The 12,043-nt window shown below is 40.4% G+C and overlaps 1 protein-coding gene across 1 annotated transcript in view; it reads left to right on the top strand.

The window, feature by feature from the left end:
• Positions 1–12,043, top strand: part of PLCL1 (phospholipase C like 1 (inactive)) — a 252,287-nt gene that overhangs the window by 154,440 nt on the left and 85,804 nt on the right. The gene's annotated exons all lie outside the window — the stretch shown is intronic.

A 12,043-nucleotide genomic window follows, 5' to 3' on the forward strand; every position in this document is an offset into this window, starting at 1 on the left:
CAGTTCAGCACGTGAGAGGGCAAGCAGTGAATGCTGCTTTCCTCGTGGCACAGAGCCTGCCCCCGATTCCTCTGGGCTGTTTCAGCTTGTGTACCTCTGCTCCCAGGCTCAACTGGAGCATCGCTTCTCGGAAAGCATCTCAGAGCACCTTTCACATGGATAATTGGTTAATACAGTAGGGAGCAGTACAGTCTGAAACAATGAACTGGCAGGCTACCAATGGGAACATGCGCCAGCTTAATGATTCTCAGGCTATTTTAGGTAGAAAAATTTGGGCTTGAAAGAAAAATCTATTTCAAAAGAATGGCAATAATTTATTCATTTCAGAAATAATTATTGTACATACTATATGGTATTTTACACACTGGGAATACAAATGATGAATAATACAGTCTACAATCCAATGGGGAAGATAGACAGTTTCAAGTTAACAAAGGAAGAAAAATGTAATTACATATGTGATTAAGGTAGCGCAAGACAATGAGCACATTGTGTCTGAGAAGTAAAGTTGTTGCAGTCGGTTTGAAATGTGGGAGCCAGAATTTTGAGCACCATCTGAAATCACTTTTTATGGGAAAGCAGTTATTCTCAGAATGATACATTAAAAATTTATATATGAAGGTAAACTTATTTTATAACTTTACATGACATAATCTTTCCAAGATGATAATGGATTTAATATGTTGGAAAACATGTGAAATGTACTAGACTCTGACATGTGGATTAAAATTTTTTAACTTTCAAAATTTCAATAATGCTCTAACAAATATCATGTGAAATAGCGACAGGCATGCCTGGCTCGGTGGGAGGCAGATGCTGTTGGGAGGGACAGATGCATGGTTCCAGTTGGTAGCTACACATTTGAAGTTCTGGCTGATCAATAGAGTCTTTCACTTCCAGGGTCAAGGTGATAGAGAGGGGGCTGGAGAAGGAATAAAAGAGCTACACGCTACAGTTACTTGTGCTCTTCACAAAAAGCAAAGGGGTTTTGTGTGAGAAGATTGCTCTCCCCCAACTTGAAAGTACTAGCCTTTGCCAAGCCTGGAGCTCTCTCTCTCACTTCGCTGGAAGCCCCACGTTCGTAACCTGCACCACTCTATGCCACGTGAGCGCCAGGCTGGTGGAAATGGTTGGGGATCCGAGGCAGCTCTGCATCCGTGTTGAGTGAGACTCCCTCCACGTTCTGCGTGGAGTAGGGTTTGGTATCTGAAAGAGGAGCCGCACAGCAAATGAGAGAAAAAGACACGAGATAATTTTGCAATATTGGGGGACCAGGCGGCAAGTCCCGAAGGACTTCCTCTGTGCTCAGGCCTCACCAAGCTTTTATTGATCTGGGATGCACCCATAGCATAGCCCTTAGGCAGGTGACCCCTGGCAACAGGCAGACTAGCCCATCAGCAAGGATTTACATAATAATAAATGGGGGAGTAGTTTCAGCTACCACTGTCTGGACAAACAGAGGTGGCGCCTAGCTCCCTTTGGGAGGGCTTCAAAGGCACCCAGCCTTCGGGGGTTTCAGGGAGTTCTCTGTCTATGCTTATCAGATAGCGAAGGCAATAAACAGTTTCCCACACATCCGAACCCCAGCTGCGACTCTGTCCAGCTCTGTGACCTGAGCACGTTATCTAACTTCTTTGATTGACAGCTTCTTTGACTCTAAAATGGGGGAGAATGAAACCTCCCTTATAGGGTCGTGTGAGAATGACTGGGATGGTCATGGCCAAGGCGTCTTGTACACTGTTTGGCTCTTGGTCAGTTCTACTGGGTCCTTAAGGTTCAGCCCTGAAAGCACCCAGGGTCACACAGCTCAGTCTCAGGTCATTTTCATGTCGTGTCACCTGTAAGTGTCCTTCCTCCCACCTTGTAGTGAGAATCTTGAGGGCAGCAAGCCTACTTCATGCTTCTTTTCTACCTTCCATTGCACCTAGCAGAGTCCACATACCAAACCAGCACGTAATAAATGTTTCCATTCAACCTCTGACTTTTGGAAAGTTGCTTACAATCAGGGGCCCTGAGGGCATGGAGGGTGGCGCTTTTTCAATCTGTGCCTCCACAGGTTTTGGTCCGGGGGTGATGAAGGGAGGCAGGAGGTGGCACCATAGAAAATCAACTCTTAAAATCCTGATGGTGAGTAGGAAAATAAACCATCATGTTATTTGATGACCTCTGTGCATAGCCCAAAATGCATAATGCCTTTTATTATGATGAAAACCGCAGTGAAGTGTGTGATGCCCATTTAGCATGCTCCAAAACACAATGGGACTTCACCTTCGCGAGGAACAATAGTCATGGGGCCAAGACCTTCGGTTCTGGCCAATTTGACCATCTGCTTCCTCCTGGGACAGTCTGGAATTATCTTAGGGGACCCAGCCTTACAGCTGGGTTGGGAGCAGAGGGCCTGGGTGAAATGATGATATCTGAGAAGGTCCAGGTTGGCTGAGCGTGGAGGGTGGCAATGCCCTTGCCCCATAAATCTGCAGACACTGCATTCTGTCCTTCGGTGCTGTGTCAGCACTGATTACCTATCACAATAAGGGGTTCTAGGAAAAATCTTCCACATAATAGGTCCTCAATACTTAATTAATGAGTGAACGGAGGAAAAAAAAGAGATGTTTTCTTTGTATCTCCATGTAACCCTAAGATTTCCAAGATGATCTTGTGCATTGTTCTGGCACAGTATAAAGATTTGGACAGACCCATGCTGTATGTTGTGATGATACTTGGCTTATTGATTTCTCAGCTCTAAGAAAATCTTTGCTTCTGGCAATAGGGCCGGTTAATGGGGTTCTTCTCTGTAATGCTTTGGGAATAACGTAGTTGTCCAAAATGCTGAACTTTGTTCTGCAAAGTTTTAACCCAAAACAGATTTTTAAGCAAGTTTATGTGTATTCCCTGAGCAACACTACTCAAACATTCATTCATTCAACAGTAAACAAGTATTCTATTATTCTAGGTTGTATGGGAATTTCAAAGATAAATAAATTCTATCTTTTACACTTAAAGACATTACAATTATTTATGACTGTAATTTCATATCTTGAAGTTATTAATGGTGGTAAAATGGTAAAATATTTTTACACTCATATGCCCCATAAAGGAAATTCCCTCTTGGGAAAGAAAGTGGGCTGATCAACAAACAGATCTAAATCTCCCAGTGGTCGGCAAACTGCGGCTCGCAAGCCACATGCGGCTCTTTGGCCCCTTGAGTGTGGCTCTTCCACAAAATACCACGTGTGGGCGCGCATGTACAGTGCGATTGAAACTTCGTGGCCCATGCACAGAAGTCGGTATTTTGTGGAAGAGCCACACTCAAGGGGCCAAAGAGTTGCGTGTGGCTCGCGAGCCGCAGTTTGCTGACCACTTGTCTATCCCATTGGCAGTTATATTTCTCATTGCAGATGAATACTTAATTTAAGTCTTTTTTTTAATGTGAGTTTGAATATCATTTTTTCAGTTTTGGCACAACCCTGAGATAACACTGGAGTCTCAGACTTTTTCATATACTTTGAGTAGAGCTACCAAGGGGGGCTTTTCCTGGGTGGCCTGGGAAAACTCCTATATAAACAGTAAGAACGCTGATAAATGAGTGTTTGGGGGGTGGTAATTATCACATAACTTTTATGGAAATCTGAGTAATGTTAGATTATAAATTTTTAAAATAGTGATCAATAACCTGTTTAGGTGATTTGTCTAGAGCCATTGGACCAAATATTTTGTTCAGATTGCAAATAGAGTCTATCATATTTGTGATGGGGTCATTTGTTGTCTCTTCATAGGTTTGGTTTATAAGGCTAGTCTCAAAGTCTTTTTTAAAAAAGGATTCCTGGGCACTGTGTCTGAGATCTTGGTAGAAGCCATCAGGTGGGTGGGTGGTATAACTATTGCTTTCATAGACTCATGAAGTATTTTCACAGTGTCCTCTTGGGAACAAAGTATATTCCTGGGACAGATTTCCATGATCCAGCAAACTTGAAAAATTCTGGCTAAGACAGCTTTCTTCTGCAAGATTTCTCAGAGCCTTTAATAAATAATACACACGTGACTCTCAAGACAGGGATATTTGATGCTGATTTTCATAGACTTTTTTTCTTTTTCTTTCTGGAGTTTACTTTTCATGGAGCACGTTTTAGGAAAGTTGGATGTCATGGTTAAGCTTCTTATAGTTACAGATGGCTTAGAGAGGGAGCTGAAGGGAGAGAGGGAGCCAGTGGGAGAGAGTAGTTGTCGTTCCTCTGTTCAAGGGGAGGAGGCTGAGGCAGGTGTCAGTGATCTGCCCCTCATGGATGGAAGGCAGATCCCCAGACTGTGCTTTGGTATCATCGCACATTTAACAATTTGAAGAAATAAAAAAAATATCTGGAAGGAGTTTAGTAATTTTCTTAAAAATATCAGTAGTGCAAGAGTTTCCTAACCTCATTAGAACTTTTTATTTTAAGAGCGAACACATTTTTAGACTATGCAGATTTCAACAGGAATGGAGTTGGATTGCTACTGGTCTTCTGTGGAACTTCAGATGAACGTATAGCTGTCAGATGGTGGCCCCTCTGCTTCAGACGCCTTGTAATCAAAACCTGTTGGGAGGGTTTATCCTGTTTTCCACTCAGCAGAGAGAAGGAATGTTTTTATTCTTCACACAGTTCCTTTTTTCACTCTATTTCCCATCCCCTAATTCCCCCTCACCCCTGACTAAATGAAACTGGTTATCCTTCATGTGACCCCGGAAGAGAGAGGCCCACAGCCACTTTTTGTACACAGACCTTGTGTACCTCACATCAATGTTGACCTTTCCTTATCCATGGAGAAGGGCATTCATTCCTCCTTTCTCACCAAGTCCCTTGGCTTTTGATGTTCAGAGTTGTTATAAAAGCGAACTTGAGGTTTCATGGAATTATTTTCTTTGACTGAGGTGACTTCTCAAGTGGCTTCTTTCTGGCCTATTCATTTGGATGGTTCCATCTTGGAACTTCCTTTTTCTTTTTAGTGAACACATATTTTACGTCTCTTTAAAAGAGAAGAGATTTCAAACAAGTATATAATGATTTTTCAAACATCTGAAATTGGATACAGTTGGATTCAGAGTAATAAAGAAATGAACAAATAAATGAATGATAATTCTTGACTTGGTATATTTATAGCATATCGATGGAGGAATAACTAGGTTTACTATGCTGTTCACAGCACGGTCATGAATTTTAGCTGGTGTTTGAGATTGCCCTCATGCTGAAATTACAAGTAATTCATCTTCCTAAAGACTCCTGTGAGACTTTTCTGATGGTACTCATGTTTAATAATTTTTGGCATTCCTCATTGCTTATTGTACTTCATTGTATGGGTCCAACGCTAGAAAGTCAGATTGATTTTTCTGTCTTACCAAACTCAGAAAACATAATTATTTCACAAACACATAACACATTTTCTACTTGATAGCTTCATTAGAAACTATAGTTTTCCTCGGTGAGGATGAGAAGTGCATTGTTTGAGATCTAAGTTGCTTCAGTGGCAGGCATTTTTGTGTATTGTTATCACTGTACTTTTGAGGAACAGCCAGAAGCAGGAAAAGCACTGTGCTAGACAAACAATAGAGGTAATACCATGTGGCCGATGGCTGTGCTTGGCATCACCAATGGAGCCTGGGAACGCTTTGCCAACTACAGTGCTGGATGTGGTCATGCTCCCAGCCATGCCCCTTTCTGTCTTGCTTTTGTTGACATTGGGGGCAGCAAGCACTGCCTGGTGATGGTGCTATTGCCTTGCTCTGTCGTCCAGAATTTTGAATCCCAGAATCACTGAAAATGAAGAGGTTTTCCTCAAATTAGGGGAAGGAGTTTAGGAAGCAGAGAAAGTGGTAATGAAGGTTTTAATAGGCTTCCCTCTTTGTGTGGGTAAATGTGGTTTTACATGTATATCTACAAATGCAAGGCACCAGCAATAACATGACGATGATAACAGAAGTATTATCATTCATTAGGCACTCACTATGTGCCTGACCAGTGTCACTGCCTCACGGTTGTCATTGCAGTTAATTTGCTTACCTGCACTCTCAGGTAGTGCATTGTTCGTGTTACTAAGGAGAAAACAGCGGCTTGGAGAGGTTAGTGGAGCGCCTGAGCTGAGTTTGCACAGTGCACGACAGACGATTCCAGCCAGACCATTTCTCCTCCACCTCCTCTGCTGTGACCGGGAAGGCATGGTGGGTAACTGTGCACAGACCAGTGAGTGTTATACCAGGGAGCATGGACTTCCCATGTTCATAGACATGTGGGTCTGCCAGAGAGTTCCCATTTTGTTTCATTTTACATTTTATTGAAAGGTTCAAGATTGGTGAGCTTAATTAAAATATCAACTCCTTAATAAGGTGCCCTAAGTCATCTTTAAACAAAATTCTGTATGTCATATCTTAGTTGCTTTAGCAATGTAATGTTAAATAAATATATTCTACTTTGTGATTGCATCGTTATTGAATTTTAAAAAATAGGATTTGGTTTTAACATGGTGAATCAGTAGAGTGATTAGGGATTGGCTTATGACCTGGGATGCAGTTATGAGAATATGTTCAGTAAGTGGGTATTGAGCTTAAAACAACGTGTTTAGTATTAGAATTGGTTGCTTTTAAATGATATCTACTTTATTTGGAAACATCAGCAATATTAAAGGAAGGAGTGAGGTTTTAGATTTATGAACTTTAAGGATTAATCACTAGCAGTACTAGATCTGTTCTCACACATCATTTTTGGCTTTATGTTATTGTTATTCATAAACGTGTCTTGTTTTCCCCAATTAAATTAGAAGCACTTTGAGGGTTTTTTTCTCATTTCATAGGCCCTGAATAAATATTTCTATCACCAATAACTGACTATTTACTTGTCACTGTCTAACTTGTGCCTGTTAATATGTTGGGTGACAATAAAAATCTTTAAGCCTGGCCAGTGTGACCCAGTGATTGAGTATTGACTCATGGACCAGGAGGTTACCAGTTCAATTCCAGATCAGGGCACATGCTTGAGTTGTGGGCTTGATTTCCAGTAGGGGGCATGCAGGGGGCAGCCAATCAATGATATTTCTTTCTCATCCATGTTTCTACCTCTATCCCTCTTCTCCCTTCCTCTCTCTCTAAAAATTAATACAAGCATATTTAAAAAAATAATTGGAGAGCACCAATCACATAGCATTGTTCTGTAAGACTAGCACCTCTAGACCCAGGTTAGCTTTATTCTTTGGGCCACGAGTGTGTAAAATTCAGTGGATGTGAAGCTTACTTCTGCCTGTGTATTCAGAGAGACATAAAGTATTGATTCTCCTCCTTGGAGAAAAAGGCAAGTTAATGACTACATTTTCTTTGTGATCTATGATGGCTTTATCACAGATGTCTCCAAAAAACTAATCATTTTCTAAGAACAAGTCTGTCTGTGTGCTAACAGACTGTGAAAACCTTTCAGTTTCTTTTCTTTTCTTTCTTTTTTAAACCAGAAGCCAAAAGAAGTCAGCCTTTAAATATTTGGATGTTTTTCTCTGAGATATGGCTGAACTAGGCATATACAATGGCGTTAACATTTCTAAAGCAGGCTCAAAATAAAGGAGATTTTTTAAAAAAACAAACTCCTTCCAATTCCTATATTAATTGTCATTTTAATTAAAGCTTCTGTGTGTCATCCATGGTAGGAGATTGCCCCAGAAAGATAAAGTGAGACTGTGTGTGTCGCTGGCTTTTACGAAGGGAAAACTAGTATTCAGAAAACCAAACAGGCAGATAAATTTGCCATTACTTTAAAAAATTTTTTTGCTAAGCATCAGATGAACCACATTATTAGCTGATTAACATATTTTTCTTTAGATTATTGCATTTTCTAATCTAATTTAGGGGTGGGTTTGGGGGTTATGCTAATGTGTGCTAGACTCTTCTAACCCAGGCTGCTTTAGGGAGATAAGGGAATCTGGAACCAGAAATCACTTTTCACTGGAAATTTTATTTATTCAGGTTACTACAAGGTTGTGAGATCAAACAAGAATATACTTGAAAGAGCTTTGTAAAATATTACTTATCATCTTAATTACTGCTATCTGGACAACAGAGTGAAGCGCCTGTGTTTATTCAGCCCCTCCTTCGGGCCCACGTTGCTCGCGTAGGAAATTGGGAATACTCTCTGGTGTGTCTGTTTAAAAGCTGAGAACTGGGGCTTGGGGTTTGCTGCTCAAGGAACCCCAGTCACATGCCCTAAACTTTACAAATCCAGTCAATACAAAGTCAGCAGGTAGGAGCAAAGAACCGTGTCGCCATTCCGCTCAGCTGCCAGGCCAAGTTGCAAATACATTTTATTGTAGAACAGGTAAATTTTGACTCTTGTTAATGCAACTCAAAAGAATAATTTTAATGGTGGAGATGGACCTAGATTCTGAACCGTAAAGATAAAATGCAATCAGGGAAGCCCCGAAGGCTAGTCAGTGCCCTGAGCACACTGAGTTAGCAGGAGCAGCGTGCACCCCTTTCCATGGCCTCATCTTAACCAAACCCTGTCATCTGCATGCACTTTGGTGGGTGCAGGTTCTCCCCACAGATACTCTCCTTCGTTGCTGTGTTTCCAAACAACTTCCCCTTAGCTGGAAGGAACCCCGCTGGAGGGGCCTGGACCTCCCTGGCCTGGAAGTGCATGCAGATGGGGGTTTGGAGATGTCAGGTGCCCCCAGTGCAGCTGGTGTTACCCTGAGTTTCCTCACAGAAGCCAGGACAGTGCGCGCCCCTGGAGGACAGCGCCAGAGCGGTTGTGTCCCCTCATGCATGTCAGGCCACCCATATTCAGAACAGGCGTGGTTGAACGAGGCACCCAATGCCCAACTGTCAAACCTGGAACTCCTCATCAGCTCCCTCTTGCGTACCTCAGTGCGGCTTTGGAAATTACCCATCTCTCCCCGTTTCAGATTTTCTTCACTTTTCTGATTCTCCTTTTACATGAGCTCTTGCTACTTTTTTTTTCCCTCTGAGTCCCAGTCCCACCCCCTCAAGCTGGCTATTTCCTACGATCCGGTTCCCAGTCCTCTTATTTATTTATTTATTCATTCATTCATTTATTCATTCATTTATTTATTTTTGTCTGGCTGACTGTGCATTAGAATCACGTAGGAGTCACCTGCTACAAGTTAAGTTACAGACTTAATGTCCCTTTATACCTCAGTGTCTATTTCTAAAAAACAAGGGCATTCTCTTATATAACCACAATACAGTGATCAAAATCAGAAAAGTAACATTAATAATACTATCATCAAACCTATAGATTTGATTCAAATGTTATGAATTGTGCCACTACTGTTCTTCATAGCAAAGGGGGGAAAACAATTTTTGTGGTTTAGGAATTCAGTCCAGGATCACAAGTAGCTTTTTGCTCTCATTTTTGTGGTCTTTTAGTTTGGAGCAGTTCTTCAGTATTTCTTTGTTTTTCATGACCTTGACATTTTTGGAGTGCACAGGCCAGTTATTTTGGGTTTGTCTGATGTTTCCTAATGATTAGATTGAGATTATAGATTTTTTGGCAGGAATACCACAGAAATGATGTCGTGCCCTTTTTGAATGTCTCATATATCAGGGCACATGATACCTATGTGTGCCAATTTTTTCTGGTTACTTAGTTAAACTGTCCATAATATTTCTACAGTGTAAATTTCTTCTTATAATTATTAGCTACCTTGTGAGGAGATGCTTTGAGGCTATGAAAATAAATAGATCTATTATGGATAATAGATAAGGGTCAGGTTCTGTATTGTTGAAGGGGATCATACATATAGAAAGATAAAAGTCTAGAATGAACCCATGTAGTGTTGGATCAGGATTGGAGATAATAGTTTGAACACATGGTTTTTATATCTTTGTAGATATAGGTGCATATCTATCTATCTATCTATCTATCTATCTATCATCTATCTATCCGTCCATCTATCTATCTATCCATCTATCTATCCTCCTAGCTCTGTCTTCTGAGAGGATAAAGAAGAATGGTAACTTGGTAGCAATCATACCTTGTTTTTCAAATACCATTCTCTGACTAAATCAACTAGATTTTTTTTTCTTGCTGGGACAGATAAGGAACAAGATATATTGGAGCAGCTTGTTTCGACAGAAAGTAAGGAAGTGAGCTCAGAATGATGGAGACATGCCCAAAGGACACAGGAGTCCACTTGAAGGGGTGACTTTGCTAGCCAAATATGGAGCAATTTGAACACAAAAATAAGTGGTAATGATAGACAGAAAAAAATATGAATCCATGAGTCCATACTCATATAAAAAAATAAATGGAGAAAGAAAGAAAAAAGAAAGAAGGAAAATAAATCCTTATAGCAGAATTCCAACAAATAAATGTAGAAGGAATGATTGAATGAAAATGACTACTTATCAGCTACTATAGTAATGGTTGGTTGAGGCCCACATCAGGAAATGGGTTCTTCCAACTGTTATTAGTGTTGGATTTGCTCTTTCTGACATCTCCCTCCTCTGTCATTCAGTCCACAGCTTTCAGCACACAATTAGGTCCAATCTGTCTCCACCCTGGCCTTCCCTTGGCCCAGCCTGCCATGTGCCCGAGTATCGAAGACCAGGAAATACCCTGCTCTCCCATGACGGGATTCATATCTTATCCTATCTGTTCCGATTCTCAGGCTTCCCGAGAAAACATTTAGCTGCGTTTATATCAGTGTGCACCAAGATGAGAGCTAGAGAGATGTCTTTTAATTTATTGGTCATTTTAAAGAAACTGAAATGTATCATTGTTTAAGAAAGATTGGCTAATTCAAATTAGTGGAGCTATAATCAAAGCCTTACATTTAAATAAAATGAAGTACATAAATAGCAATTTTTATTATTTCCTGCTTTTGCTGAATTTTTTTAAGTGACAAATTATAGGCCCTGTGGGTGTCAGATAAAAGGCTTTGTGTTCTAGCAAGAGAAAATTAAAGAGAAGACGTCACAAAGGGGAGTGTATATATTCTCTGTTGTATGTTTTTAAATATTTAATGCAGATTTTGTCCACGTCTCTTGAGCCAGGCTCAGTTGTCTTTAAAATGTTAGCCACCCCTGACATGTTGCCTCCTTTTTTTCTGGCTTTATTTGAAGTCTATGGGATTGCTTAGTGCCCATGATGCTGTTAAAAAAAATGAGGGTTAGGCCCAGCCAGTATGGCTCAGTGGTTGAGCATCGACCTATGAACCAGGAGGTCACGGATTGATTCCCCGGTCAGGGCACATGCCTGGGTTGTGGGCTCTATCTCCAGTAGGGGGCATGTAGGAGGCAGCCGATCAATGATTCTCTCTTATCATTGATGTTTCTATCTCTTTCTCCCTCTCCCTTCCTCTCTGAAATCAATAAAAACATTTAAAAAAAGAGGGTTAGCATTTTAATTTCTTTGGGGGAGTGGTCCATACTTGTACACATGTGTATCCTTTTGAGTCCATTCCTCTGTTTCTAGTTTTGTAGCTGGGAACAGATTTTATCTATCACTAGTGTATTTTTTCAGTACTTGTAGTAAAAGTTCTTTTTTGAAAGCATGTGCAGTAAATAACATGTGATTTCTATCTGAGTTCTCTTAGGCTTGATTCCATGGCAGGCCACAACGAAGGTTAAGGTTATGTTGCTATTTAAGAATTTTTAAGATTTGTACTCATATGTGCTTTGTAAACAAAACAATATTTTATTGTAGACCAATTTTTTCTTTTGAAAAGCATAACAGAAAAATCATTTTTAACTCAGACTGTGTTTTCACAGAGATCTGTAGTTTATAAAAGCAGTGAGGTAAGGAGATGCTTTTGTTTTGTACAAAGTGGAACAAAAAGAGAAAACATGGCTGATCCTTGCATTCAAGAAAAATAAGAGGGGGGCTCTTAGACTAATTTGGAATTCACTCATTTTTTATCTTACGTTTTTTTTTTTCCACAAATACAAGAAACAGAGCCATACGATAGTAATTTGTCAAACTACATATTAAACTGATATTTGAATATGAAAAGGATATCCCCCCAGTACACTATTGGGTTTTTTGAAACATAAAAAGCCCTTATAATAGGG

Source organism: Myotis myotis, unplaced genomic scaffold (assembly GCF_014108235.1).
Source record: "Myotis myotis isolate mMyoMyo1 unplaced genomic scaffold, mMyoMyo1.p scaffold_m19_p_8, whole genome shotgun sequence".
NCBI lineage: Eukaryota > Metazoa > Chordata > Mammalia > Chiroptera > Vespertilionidae > Myotis > Myotis myotis.